Genomic DNA, 12,524 nt, shown 5'->3' with positions numbered 1-12,524 from the left:
AGTAAAAAGGCATCCTATGGAACGGGAGTAAATAATTATAAATTATGTATGTGATAGGGGGTTAATATGCAGAATATATAAGGAAAATCTACAACTCAGGCAACAATAACAACAAACAAATAATCTGATTAAAAATAGCCAAAAGATTTTTTTTAATAATAATAGCAAATATTTATTGCATACACCCTGTTGGGCCCTATGCTAAGCACTTTTATTTTTTTATTTTTTATTTATTTTTATTTTTTAAGTTAACATATAGTGTATTATTTGTTTCAGGGATACAGGTCTGTGATTCATCAGTCTTACACAATTCACAGCACTCACCATAGCACATACCCTCCCCAATGTCCATCACACAGTCACCCCATCCCTCCACTCCAGCAACCCTCGGTTTGTTTCCTGAGATTGAGTCTCTTATGGTTTGTCTCCCTCTCTGGTTTTGTCCCGTTTCATTTTTTCCTCTCTTCCTCCATGATCCTCTGCCTTGTTTCTCAAATTCCACATATCAGAGAGATCATATGATAATTGTCTTTCTCTGATTAACTTATTTTGTTTAACATAATACACTCTAGTTCCATCCACGTTGTTGCAAGTGGCAAGATTTCATTTTCTGATGGCTGCATAATATTCCATTGTGTCTGTGTGTGTCTATATATATATATCTATATATATAAACATATAGATATAGATATAGATATAGATATATAGATATATCACATCTTCTTTATCCATTCATCTGTCAATGGACATCTAGGCTCTTTCCATAGTTTGGCTATTGTGGACATTGCTGCTTATAAACATTGGGGTGCAGGTGTCCCTTCGGATCCCTACATTTGTATCTTTGGGGTAAATACCCAGTAGTGCAATGGCTGGATCGTAGGGTAGCTTTATTTTCAACTTTTTGAGGAACCTCCATACTGTTTTCCAGAGTGGCTGCACCAGCTTGCATTCTCACCAACAGTGTGTGTGGGGAGGGGGGGGGCAGGTTCCTCTTTCTCCGCATCCTCGCCAACACCTTTCATTTCCTGACTTGTCAATTTTAGCCATTCTGACTGGTGTGACGTGGTATCTCATTGTGGTTTTGATTTGTATTGCCCTGATGCCGAGTGATGTTGAGCACTTTTTCATGTGTCTGTTGGCCATTTGGATGTCTTTGCAGAAATGTCTTTTCATGTCTTCTGCCCATTTCTTGATTGGGTTATTTGTTCTTTGGGTGTTGAGTTTGATAAGTTCTTTATAGATTTTGCATACTAGCCCTTTATCTGATATGTTATTTGCAAATATCTTCTCCCATTCTGTCCATTGTCTTTTGGTTTTGTTGACTGTTTCCTTCGCTATGCAAAAGCTTTTTATCTTGATGAGGTCCCAGTAGTTCATTTTTGCCCTTGCTTCCCTTAGGCAAAAGATTTGAATAGGCATTTCTCCAAAGAATAGATACAACTGGCCAATAAGCATATGAAGAGATGCTCAAAGAGCACTGATCATTAGGGAAATGCATATTACTATAATGAGATACCACCTCATCCATCAGAATGGCCATTATCAAAAGAATAGATAATATGTGTTCATGAGGATGTGGAGAATTTGGAACTTTTGTGCAGTGTTGGTAGGCATGGAATGGTACATTATGGAAAATATGGATGTTCTTCAGAAAGTTAAAAATAGACTTACCAGCAATCCCACTTCTGGGTATACATCTAAAAGAACTTAGAGCAGGATCTCAAAGAGATATTCACATACTCATGTTCATTGCAGCATTATTTACAAGAGATAAGAGGTGGAAGTAACCCAGATGTCCATCAACAGATGAATGGATAAAGGAAATGTATATATAAACAGTGGAATATTAGGCAGTCTTTTAAAAGAAGGAAATGCTGTGTCACATGCTAAAACATAGGTGAATCTTGACATTATGCTAAGCAAAATAAGCCAGTCCAAAAGGGACAAGTATCATATGAGTCCATTCAGATGAAATAGGTAAAGCAGTCAGAATTATAGAAACAGGGGCGCCTGGGTGGCTCAGTCATTAAGCGTCTGCCTTTGGCTCAGGGCATGATCCCAGGGTCCTGGGATTGAGCCCCGCACTGGGCTCCCTGCCCCACTGGGAGCCCTCTTCTTCCTCTCCCACTCCCCCTGCTTGTGTTTCCTCTCTCACTGGCTGTCTCTCTCTCTCTGTGTCAGATAAATAAGTAAAATCTTTAAAAAAAAAAAAAAAGAGAGAGAGAGAATTATAGAAACAGAAAGTAGAAAGGTGGTTGGCAAGGGCCAGAGACAGGGAGGAGAAATTAGTGTTTAATGGGTATAGAAGTTCACTGTTACAGCACAAAAAAGTTCTAGAGATCTTTTGCACAACAGTGTTAACACTACTGTTACTGAAAAATGTTTAAGATGGTAAACTTAATGTTACTGTTGTTATCATAATAATAAAAAAAGAATAGGAAAGACCTCTATATGCTAATGTGTGATTTTCAAGATATATTATTAAAAAACACTTGAGGGATGCCTGGGTGGCTGAGTCAGTTGAGTGTCTGACTCGTGGTCTCAGCTCAGGTCTTGATCTTGGGGTCATAAGTTCAAGCCCTGCGCTGGGCTCCACACTGGGCGTGGAGCCTACTTAGGAAAAAAAAAAAAAGCACCACCTTGATAATGCAACACATGCTACATAGGTGTATAGCATAAGACATGTAAAAGACATGTAGCACTGCTACCTTTTATAGAAGCAGGAGAAGAGATACACATATAACGTTACGTTTTCTTAGAAATTTCCAAAAGAAACTCTAAAAGAATAAACCAAAAGCAAATATGTTTACCTCTAGGCAGAGGGAAGGGATTAGAAGTGAGACTTTGAATGTATTAAGAGTACACTTATCACAGTGAACACTGAGTAATAGATGGAATTGTTGAATCACTATATTGTATACCTGAAACTGCTGTAACAGGGTATGTTAACTGGAATTAAAATAAAATTTTTAAAAAATACAATAAAAAGTAGGGACACCTGGGTGCCTCAGTCAGTGGGGCATCTGCTTTTGGCTCAGGTCGTGATCCCAGAGTCCTGGGATCGAGTGCTGCTTTGAGCTCCCTGCTCGGCTGGGAGCCTGCTTCTCCCTCTGCCTGCCACTCCCCCTGCTTGTACGTGCTCTCTCTCTTTCTAACAAATAAATAAATAAAAATCTTTTTAAACATATAATAAAAAGTAAACAAATTTTTAAAGGTGGAAACCATATTAAGTTTTTTCAACTCTGATTCACTTACTCTTATTCTTTTTTTTTTTTTTCACCTTTTTTCACTTGCTGCCAAAAGGAAAAAAAATAGTCCCTCTTGGTATAAAATATTTGCTTTTAATATTCATTGTTAAGTTGTGTGTAATTAATTTCAAACTCTCTTCCACTAGCTATAGCCTGCATTTACGTTACTCTGTTCTCTTGCTTAATTACCCCTTGGAAAACATGATTTCTATCCGTATCTCAGCAACTAGGTATTTTCATAGAGTCAGCATCCAATGTCATGTAGCAATAAGAAACCTGCCTTGAGATACTCAGTAAAAAGTCTGTTCTCACAGTGGTATTTTAAAAGTTTGATTTGGGTAAACAATTTAATAAGGGTCCTTTTGCCTTTGCTTTGTATTTCCCATGTTTGGTTGACTTTTCATACAGTGTGACTTTGGAAGTTATCATTGAGGACGGGCCCATAATGGTAACTAGGTGTCAGGGATTTGCTTCTATTCAAGTTTTCACAATACTAATCAGCTCTCAGATGGTGGAAAACATTTATATTGTTATTACTACCCCCCTTTTCCTGAGCTTTTAAATTTCTTTTTGTGGTCCAGGCCTCCTATACACTTTGAAGATGAGCTTTTCCCAAAGTCAGAACTCCTGTAGGCAAAGATGCTTTGTGAGCGCTAGCAAGGCCATGTTGATGATGTCATTGGAAGAAATATTGCAGTGTGGGGGCGCCTGGGTGACTTAGTCAGTTGGGTGTCTGCCTTTTCTTGGGTCATGATCCCAGGGTCCTGGGATTGAGCCCCGCATCAGGTTCCCTGCTTAGCGGAGATCCTCCTCGCTCTCCCTCTGCTGCTCCCCCTGCTTGTTCACACATGCATGCTCTCTCTCTCTCTGTCAAATAATTAAATAAAAATCTTAAAAAGAAAGAAAGAAAGAAAGAAAGAAAGAAAGAAAGAAAGAAAGAAAGAAAGAGAAAGAAAGAGAAAGAAAGAAAGAAAGAAAGAAAGAAAGAAAGAAAGAAAGAAAGAAAGAAAGAAAGAAAGAAGGAAAGAGATATTGCAGTATGGTTAAGCCGCATTTGCTATGGAGCCAAAGTGCCTGGGGTCAAGTCCTGGTTTCACCATTTAGCTTTGTGACCTTGGGCAAGTCGCTTAGCCTCTCTGCCTCAATTTTTCAGCTTTAGAGTAGGGTTAATAGTAATAGTAATGCATAATTTGTTATGTATGGATTAAATAGGTTAAGATATATAAAGTCCAGAACAAATTGGCAGAAAATTGGGAAATACTGTGTAAGTGTTAATTGCTTGCCTACCTTCCTTCCCAGAAGGAATGCTTTTGGAAAGCCAGCACCATTCACTTAAATGGTTTCTCAAAACCCTTTTTTTTCTCCCTAGTTAACTGACCCTCATCCATTCATTATCAAGTGGGGAAAAAGAGAGAGAGAAAGGAGGGAAAGAATAAAAGAAATACAGTTTGTTGGTGACTGCCTCCATGGTTTAAGAGGACAGAGAAGTTGCTGCATGTTTACAATGCCCTTTTGCTACTTGTTTCTGCTATCCTTCCTGGATACCAGATTTCTTCACAGGAACACACTCAGCCATCTAGAGGCAAAGCTCCGTTACCATATGGTGAGGAAATACTATGGTTTGAACACCACATAGATTGAATCAGTTACAGGTATACCATTTTTTGACTTTCACTAGACAGACACAGTTTAGCCCAGATTCCTATTAACCTTGTTGAACCTAGAGATTAATCAGCACTTGGGTTGCATTCTGTTTGGATTTTTCTTGCTGACCCCAGGACCTTTTGTTCTGAGTTAAAACTTGTGATTGCTGAAGCTATCTGAATGATAATTAATTTGATTTTGATAGTAGTGATAAAGATCTCTTGCCATCTTATCTGGTTTTTCTAAACAAGATCCTGGGTCTTCATTTCTATACTGTTTTCAAAAGGCAGATTTCCTTAAAGAACTTTATCTCCTGCTTTTGTCTGTCCTACTCTAGCTTCTGCTTTCAGATGGGTTCCAGAACTAGTGGGGAGGTTCTTCCAGATCTCATTATCTTTTCAATACAAATGTTACCATCTTTAATACAAATAATGTGAATTTTTTCCTGCCCAGTCTTCTCAGAACTATATCTTTTGTGGAGGTTTTTGCCCTCTTCCTTCGTTGATTCCGTTGTCTCTTCCCAATTCCCTACCTCTTGACAGGATATCAGTGTGAACTTGCATGCATTTTTCTTCTTTTATCTGTACCTTTGTTCTCTATGGATACATAATAGATCACTTAATAATTTTTTTCTTAACTGCCAGTGTGATTTTAGTTTCTTATTCATGAGAATGAAGAAAAGAGCTTTTATTAAGATAAGAAATTGGAAATCAAGGATTGGGAATGATGATTGCTCCTGCCTGAGTTTAATTCTTTCTCACCTGTGCTTGAATAGAGGATAAGACACTTTGCTTCTATTTATTAGAAATTCTTTTGGGAGGGGTGCCTGGGTGGCTCAGTAGGTTAAGCATCTGCCTTTGGCTCAGGTCATGATCCCGGGGTCCTGGAATCAAGCCCCACGTCTGGCTCCTTGCTCGGTGGGGAGTCTGCTTCTCCCTCTCCCTCTACCAGCTGTTCCCCCTGCTTGTTCTCTCTCTCGCTGTCAAATAAATAAATAAAATCTTCAAAAAAAAAATTCTTTTGGGGAGTGACTAAATTGAGGGGACCTTTCTTGTTCTGCTATTTCCTATTACTTTGAAGAGTTGAAAATCACATCAAACAAGGGCTAGTCTCTATTCTTATAATCTTCCAGTGTTTGAAATTTTAAAATAGATTATACATTCAGCAGACATGTGCCAAGTGCTTATTATATTCCAAGTACAGTGCCGGGCGCTGGGAATAAAAAGAAGAACATGATCTCTGACTCTAGAGGACTTAACCGTGATGAGACAGTGGAGTGTAGTGCAGAGAGCTGTAGCCTTGGAGGCAGCACGTCCAGCTCTGCCTCTTACTAGTACATAACAAAGAGCAAATTGTCTTAATCTCTCCAAGATGGTTTTCTCTTCTGCAAAGTGAGGGAGTTGGCCTAAATATCTCTTAAAATCTTGCCTACATCTGACATTCTGTCATTTGAGAATGGAATGTTTTTCTTAAGGTTACTTAAGGCTGGTGTAAGGATCAAATAAGAAAAAAAATTATGAAAGCACTTTAAAAACTATTAAGTGTTGTCTAAACAAAGACATTACTAATTACTTACTAATTTGACATTATTTACTAATGCTTTTGGTCCAAAGACCAGATGTATTAGGTGTTATAACTAAGTTCCAGAAGTTTAAGGAAAAGGGTGACCTTTTCAGGATTTTGGCTCTGAGTTCTAGGGGTATTTTAGGGTCTCTGATTATCACCATTATTGACTAAAGTAGGTACTCTGTAGATGTGCATTGATTCAAACCATAGGTTTTGAAACTCAGTATAATTATAAGGTAAACCACCATCCCTGTTGTTTGGAGTTATCTCTTCTATATTAGCCCCACGCGGGCTTGATCTCACGACCCTGAGGTTATGACCTGAGCCGAAATCAAGAGTCAGAGGCTTAACTGACTGAGCCACCCAGGCACCCCTGCGTTATGATTCTTGAAATTCTGGGTTAGTAGGTAATTGCTCATCACTATGAAATAATTGTATTTATGCGACTATGACTGCATATTTACAGCTTGCCCTTGGACTGCTGTGTCTAAACATAGAGTATATTTCAACTTTGGGTCAGTTTTCTTTAGCTTTTTGTCCACTAACCATTTTCAAGTATATGACATATACCAGACCTTCAAATTTTATGGGTTCTTTAAAAAGTATACCTATCTTTCTCTAGGTTCATAGATTGTTAAGAACCCCTGATAATATGCAGAAGGACTGAGCCCATAAGCCAATTCAAAAAGTTTAATTAGTAATTATGTTTTAATTATTATTATAGATGTTTATTCTCAGATCTAAGTAATGGTTTCAGCTCTCTGGAATTTTTTATTGCTAAGCATTACGATTATCACTAGTCTGTTCTTCAGAAGTTTTCATAATGTATACCCTTTTCTTTTGTTTGGCTTGTTTACAATTACTGCTAGATAATTTACTGTTGAAATGGTGAGACTCTTTCACTAAAAACTGCTTCTCAAGTAAAATTTGAATATATTTTCATTTGCAAAGTTACTGGCAATAAAGAGTAATAACTATTGCTTATTTAATCTGTTAGCATTTAAGCCTACATTAAGTTTACGTTTATGACTATAAGATTATAAATTTGATTTACCTTCAGCTTTTGAAGAATAAAACCATTACCCTGTTTTACTGGTAAACTCATATACCTAATGACTCATGCCTTTTATATATGCTAGGAAAATGGTGTTTCATTGTTAAAGTTAGAATTGAGTTAGTCAACCAGAAGTGAACCTCTAATTGTTTCCAGATGCTTACTTTTTGGGTTTGGATGCAGCTCTAAGTGTTAGCTCAGTCAGGAATTTGCTAAGCTTTTCTTTTTCGCCATATCCTTTCATTATGGGTAGATAGATCCATGCTAAAATCTGTTTTATGATTTCCCATTACGATAGTTAATCAGAAAAATATGGACACAAACTCCTGAGCTAAACACAATTTTAAAAGGCAACTGTAAAGTTTCTGCAGGTTTCTTTAACATTTTATGATCTTTGAAATTATCATAGACATTGACCTTGGTTCTAAATTGCATATCACCATGCAACTTAGCAAGCACCTTTCTCCTTCCACCACAGTTTCATGACCTGTTTACAGTTAAGAGCTGAAATCCTTACATAATTTCAGAATTACTGTTAGACAAAATTAGTGTGACACATCAGTGTGCTTTGGTGAAATGCTTGCTTCTGTTGAATGTAAACATTTTATTAAAATTCTACTGAAGCAGGCAGCCCTTTTGAATTTTATAATATAGCAAAATGGGTAAATACCTCATTGACCCTTACCAAAAATTACACCTTGTATCAGTTATGGTCCTTTTATTTAGTTATTTTTAAATTAATTTTATTAGAACATTTATTTGCATTATGATTCTTTTTTGTTTTGTTTTTGGGAGAGAACGCATGCATGCTCACACAAGTGGGAGGGGCAACGGGAGACGGAGAGAATTTTAAGCAGACTCCCCGCACTTGCTGAGCACGGAGCTGTAGGTGGACTTGATCTCACCACCCTGAGATCATGACCTGAGCCGAAGTCAAGAGTCAGGGTCTTAACCAACTGAGCCAACCAGGATTATGCATCATAGTTCTTGATTCGAGTGTTAAAATGAGTGATCTCTAAATTCCCTCTTACTTTTAGTAGTTTGTTATCTGTGATCATGAAAATTCTTCACCACGTAATCTTCTAAGGGCCACATGTGAAAATAAATTTTACGAGAAAAGGGAAAATACTAGTTTTTGGGTTTTTTTTAAACAAAAGTGGCAAGGAGTAGCTGGCTTTGGGAGGCAACGTACATGGAATGTAGACATAAAAATTTGAACAAAGGTTTGGATAAATTTGTAGATGATTCTGGGTGACTTATTAAGAAATTGTATTAGGGGAATGTCCTTAAGGTTTGAAGGCTGATCTCTTCAAGGATTATTATAGCTTGGACTCCGTCATCTCTTTATTGTGTTTTAACTCACACACAAATTAGAAAAATTAGACTATGGCTAGGGTATTCTAAAATATTAAGTATTTTAAAGTTGTTTGCAAAAAGATGTTTCACACCTATTGCTTAATAGTATCATTGTTCATATTGTATGCCTTCTGCTGCAGTAGAGTCAGCTTCTTTTCCATTTTTCCCCACTTTTCTTAATTTTTAAAGCTTTATTTAAAAGTAAGTTATCAACATAGTAATAAAGAAAACTGTCACCAGAAGTTCATGGGAAATGAAAAGGGGTACAGGCATCATCTCTAGTTGTTTTGCCTTCATATGTGCCTTCTTCCAAATGGAAGGCCCTGAATAAGTGTTTGTTGCCTGATTTCCAGTGACCTCTCTATAGACTTTTTCAAAAGTTGTGAATCCCTTTGAAGTAGCTATTATATATTATTTATCTTTTTATTTTCAGTGCCTCGTGCATGCTTGGCACATAGTAGGCATATAATAGATGTTTGTTGACTGGAACTTTTCAAAATTGAAGTTAGAGTCAAAACATTTGGTCTTATTATTTTAGCTCTCCTACTCACTAGCTGTGTCCTTAGGCAAGTTACCTTGGTGTTCTAGACCTTTATTTCCGGCTCTAGAGTGAGATTCCGTCTGGTTCTAGAAAACCTGATGCCAAGCAGAGTATACAGTATTGCTTAATAATTGTTTATTCATAGCAATTGCTTAATAATTAATAATTCATTTGTAGGATTACGTAATTAGTGATGGAGTTAATCAGTTTGCCAAGTATATCTCATCTCATTTGGTGATGCTTTTATATACATATATATCTTTATATATGTATATATATCTTTATATATGTATATAAAAGCAATATATATATGTATATATGTATATATAAAAGTAATATACATGTATATATGTATATAAAAGTAACATTTTCTTCACTTCCAAATGTATTCTTACACTAGTATTCCTTGTAGTTTGACCATTTTTTTCTTATTGAATGAAAATGAAGGTGGAAGAAATTGCCTGTTTAGTCCTTCTTCATTTTACAGATGAGAAGACTGACGCTCCAGAAGGCTATGCAGTTTGTCCAAAGTTATTTAGTGGCAGAATTAGAACCCAAGTATCGTGGTTTCTAATTGAGTGCATTTTCCACCTCAGATATCTTCTGGCATTATTAGCAGTTCCTTGGGATAAATGATTAAAGGAGAGATGGTCAAAAGAGCTATATTTTTCTATGTGCCTCTTAGAGGGTCTCTTTTTTTGTTCTCAAACTTTTTTCTTATTCTAGGAGGACCATTTTGGTGCCTCTCTTTCTGAACAGTAGTAAGGAAAGTAGGAAAACATAAAAATTTTAAGTTAGGTATATAAAAATATTCCTTCCTGGTCCTTCCTTTTTCCCTAAAAATGTTGGAGAGAGGAAAGAAAAATGTTATAATTATTGAATTTTACCTTATGAGTCTACCATCATGTTTTTCTTTGCCTTTTTTATAAACCCGGGGCATCCTCACCGGTATAATAACAGCACAATATATAGAAGCAGACACTGCTTTTCAGGTTAGATGAAGGAATAACCAATATTCTTTTACTGTCAGAATCCGTAACCCCACTTCCAGTTGCTTTTCCTCTAACATTACCATAGGTATCAGATTTTTTTTTAAATAGGACCTCGGAGAGGACATTTCATACAGTTTGGAAAACAGTTTGGAATCAGGAAATATACCCTAGAAGGGGTGACACTTGAGATTTTAAAGAAGGAATAGAAGCCAGACTTCAGGGCAGTTTAGGGACATTCTAGGCAGAGGTAACAGCATGAGCAAAGCATGAAAGCATGAAAAGAAGGAACAGCCAAAAGTAGAGTGCAAGTATGTTTGTTTAGAGGGCTGAAAATGTGAAGCAAGGATTGATAGAAGGTGAAGCTAGGTGGGGCAGATCCAAAAATGTACCATGTTAAAGAGCTTGCATTTAATCCCCAAGATATTGGGGAGCTTTTAAGGGATTTTTTAATGGGGAAGGGATAGGATCAGATACTGATTTTAGATAAACTAGTATAATAGTTTTATAAAGAGTGGTTGTATTAGTTATCTAAGGATGCATAATAAATTATAGAAAACCTGGTAGCTAAAATAACAGGCATTATCTTATAGTTTACTTTGATTCAGGAACGTGGTCATAGCTAGTGAGGCTCTCTGGCTTAGGGTCATTCACAAGGTGGCAGTCAGAGTATCAGCCAAGGCTACAGTCATTCATTCCAAGGTTCATTTGGGGGAGAATCCACTTCTAAGCTCACTGAAGTGGTTGTTGAAAGTATTGAGTTCCTTCTGTACTATTGGACTGAGGGTCTCAGTTCCTCTCCAGAGGCATCGCTCTGTGCCTTGTCACTTGGGCCTCTCCATAGAACAGCTCACAGCATGACAACTATCAGCAAAAAAGTAAGAGAGAGAGCAGGGTGAACAAGATAGAAGGCAGAGTCTTTTAATATAATTTCAGAAGTGCCATCTTGTCACTTCTGCTGTACTTCATTCGTTAGCAGCAAGTCACTAGGTCCAGCCCACACTCAAGAGTAGAGGATGACGCAAGAACATGAATACTAGGGAGACGTGGGCCATTGGGCTCCATCTTTGAAGCTGACTATCACAGTGGACTTGAAATAAGACTAGAGACAAAAATGGCCCACTTAGGAGGCTATTATAATAATCCAGGTGAAGATATGGAGATTATTGTAGACATGTGTAGTAGAATGAGGGGAAGGGAATGGAGTCAGGAAATAGTTAGGATGTTATATCATGAGAACTTGGTGATTTAGAGCATGGGGTTTTAAGGGAGAAGAAGGAATTAAGGGTGGTATCTAATTATTCTTAGCTCTTAATCTGACTAAAGAATATTTTCACTTGAATGTGATGTAACCTCCTGTCTGCATTGAGTTTTTCATCTTCACTACTGCCATCCCCTCCATACTTTCTGTCTTCCGGGCTTGTCCTTGATGTTGCTTCACTATTTCTTCACTATATCCAGTTAGACACCGGTTATTTCTCTCAGTATGTGTTTAATTTTCCTAGTTGTCTCTGTTCCTGTCTTACTGTCACTATCCAGGTACTTATCACTGTGCACATAAAGTGTAGGAATGGACTTGTCATTGCTTCCCTGTGGCCATTTCTTATCTTTAATCCAGATTCTAAAACATCTGATATTTATATATCTATCATTGATTTAACCAACAAGTGTTTACTGTGTTATTTGTGACCAGCATTTTACTAGGCCTCCTTGGGAATATAATTGTGAACAAGACAAACATTATTCTGTTGTCATTGTCTTTGATCTTTTAATGACTTCTCTTCCTTTCCAGCTGTCAGAAATATCATTTTGGGGGTGCCTGGCTGGCTCAGAGGACCATGTGACTCTTGATCTTGGGGTCCTGAGTTCAAGCCACATGTTGAGTGTAGTGATTACTTAGATAAAAATAAAACTTAAAAGAGAAATATCAGTAATTTTTAAGGTACATTTCAACTTCTACCTTTCTTGAAGTGTATATATGTTCCTTTTATCTCTGTCTCCTACAGCTGTAATTAGGAGGGGTTTTACTTTAGAAATTTTGAGATTCTCCAAGTTTAAAAGAGAGCACTGGCTTAAGCTGTTAAGTGTAATGAAGCTGTGTCTGACCTCTCCCTCAGTCGGCTTCA

General features: G+C 37.2%; 1 protein-coding gene across 1 annotated transcript in view; it reads left to right on the top strand.

Annotated features, from left to right (window-relative positions):
- SLC30A7 (solute carrier family 30 member 7) overlaps positions 1 to 12,524 on the top strand; it is an 86,606-nt gene that overhangs the window by 52,673 nt on the left and 21,409 nt on the right. The gene's annotated exons all lie outside the window — the stretch shown is intronic.

This window comes from Ursus arctos, unplaced genomic scaffold (assembly GCF_023065955.2).
Source record: "Ursus arctos isolate Adak ecotype North America unplaced genomic scaffold, UrsArc2.0 scaffold_12, whole genome shotgun sequence".
Lineage (NCBI taxonomy): Eukaryota > Metazoa > Chordata > Mammalia > Carnivora > Ursidae > Ursus > Ursus arctos.
This window is presented reverse-complemented; position numbering and strand designations above follow the sequence as displayed.